Raw genomic sequence first — 2,189 nt, forward strand, 5'->3', positions numbered from 1 at the left:
TCCGGCTCCACGCTGCCTCCCGAAGTCGCCCGTGGTGAGGTCGGCCTGGCGCTGTCACGCAGGTGTCTCCGCGCCGGGGGCCGGGAAGCGACTCACGGGCGGTGACCGGCGTGTTTCTCTGGCGCAGTGGAGCGGGCTGGAGGCGCCCTTTTCGTTTTGGCTGTTGTGAGCATGTTTGTGTGTTTGAGAGACTCGCATGACGGCGCGAGAGGGACTCTTTAGTCTTGGATTTCCGCACCGCTGTTTGGCTGCTTCGTGTTCCGTCCTGCCCGCGTTTAGCCTTCCTCCCGCGTCTGACGGTCCTGCCTGGTCTGCTCGGTTTCTCACTTCACTCCCACTCCTCCCCCGAGGGCGATTTGGCTTCCAGTACACTTAATTGTCTCTTTTCTTGATCAGCGGCGATCTGCATCCTACTAAAGCCAATGAACACTTCTGACACGTTTCCCCTAAACAGTGTCATTTATTTCTGTGATTTTAAACGTCACCTGTATGAGGACAACTTTCTTTCTTTTTTTTTGACTTGGAGTGTCACTCTGTCGCCCAGACTGCGCCCAGACTGGCGTGCAGTGGCCACTCCTGGCCACCGCAGCCTCGACCTGCTGGGCTCCGGCAATCCTTCCGCCTCAGTCTTCCAAGTAGCTGGAACTACAGGTGCGCGCTACCACGCCCGGCTAATTTTTGATTTATTGTAGAGATGAGTTCTGGCCAAGTTACCCAGGTGGGTCTCGAATCCACGGGCGCAGGCAATCCACTCACCTCGGCCTCCCAAAGCGTGGGATTACAGGCTGAGCCACCGAGCCCGGTCGAGGACAACTTTCAAACTTATATATCCATCCAAGATCTCTTTATTTACTAGTTACTTTTTTTTTTTTTAGAAAGTAGGATTTATTGAGGACAGAAAACTTCCCCAGTGGGAGGGGGTTACCCTTATTTATTTTTGAAGATCTTTTCTTTGAATCTAATTTTTTATATTCAGTCATTCTCTTGATATCCATTGGCATGTTACATAGACATCTCAGGTTTAACGTGTTTAAAGTGAAACTCTTCATCTTTGCTCAAACTCCAGTCTTCCTCATCTTGGTAAATGGCACCACGGTTCAACCAAAGGCGAAAGCCAAGTGCCATGGTAGTGAGGTTTCAGCTCCACACCTAGTACACCCACGAATTCTGCTAGTTATACCTCCAGAATATCGCTTGAATTCACCTGACCTCCATTTTCTTGGGTTCAGGTCACCATTGTTTCTGGCCTGATTTTGTATAAAACTTTCCTGTTTGGGCTCTCTACCTGTTTTTGTTCCTGTCCAATCTACAATCCACCCAGCAGTAAGTATGACTCTTAAAGCTTAAAATCAGGCCAGGCGCAGTGGCTCAGGCCTATAATCCCAGCGCTTTGGGAGGCCAAGGTGAGAGGATTGCCTGAGCCTTTGGGTTTGAGACCAGCCTGGGCAACATGGCAAGACCTCATCTCTACAATAAATCAAGAAAAATTAGCTGGGCATGGTGGCATGTGCCTGTGGTTCCAGCTACTTAGAAGACTGAGGCAGAAGGATTGCCTGAGCCCAGTGGGTCAAGGCTGTGGTGGCCATGAGTGTGCCGCTGCACTCTAGCTGGGCAACAAGAGTGAGACTGACTCAAAAGAAAAAAAAGTTAAAATTACGCCACAAGCCGGGCTCGGTGGCTCAGCCTGTGGTGAGTGGATTGCCTGAGCCCAAGGGTTCGAGACCTGCCTGGGCAACTTGGTGAGACCTCATCCCTACAATTAATCAAAAAATTAGCTGGGCATGGTAGCATGCACCTGTAGCTCCAGCTACTTGGAAGGCTGAGGTGGAAGGATCACCGGAGCCCAGCAGGTCGAGGCTGTGGTGGCTGTGAGTGGCCACTTCACTCCATTCTGGGCGACAGTGAGACTCCAACTCAAAAAAAAAAAAAAGAAAATTACGCTACAGCACTGTTCTGCCGAAAACCTTTCAGTGTCTTTCCATTGTACTCAAAATAAAACTTAAACTTTCTTCTGAATGTAGTTCTGCCCACTATTTTAGCTCTTCTTGGGGTATATTCTACCTTGTTTTTTTGAGCCAATAACCAGTGGCACCCTAAGCTTGTTGTTGGCAGAGTGTCTTATACTTTTTGCTCCCACTAGGGAATGTTCTTTTTTTTCTTTCTTTCTTTCTTTTTTTTTTTTTTTTTTT

General features: G+C 48.9%; 1 protein-coding gene across 2 annotated transcripts in view; it reads left to right on the forward strand.

Annotated features, from left to right (window-relative positions):
- The window catches only part of NCAPH2 (non-SMC condensin II complex subunit H2), a 13,954-nt gene that overhangs the window by 630 nt on the left and 11,135 nt on the right, over window positions 1-2,189 (forward strand). The gene's annotated exons all lie outside the window — the stretch shown is intronic.

The sequence above is a fragment of the Carlito syrichta genome, unplaced genomic scaffold, assembly GCF_000164805.1.
Source record: "Carlito syrichta isolate Samal-C Ts95f unplaced genomic scaffold, Tarsius_syrichta-2.0.1 Scaffold120462, whole genome shotgun sequence".
Taxonomy (NCBI): domain Eukaryota; kingdom Metazoa; phylum Chordata; class Mammalia; order Primates; family Tarsiidae; genus Carlito; species Carlito syrichta.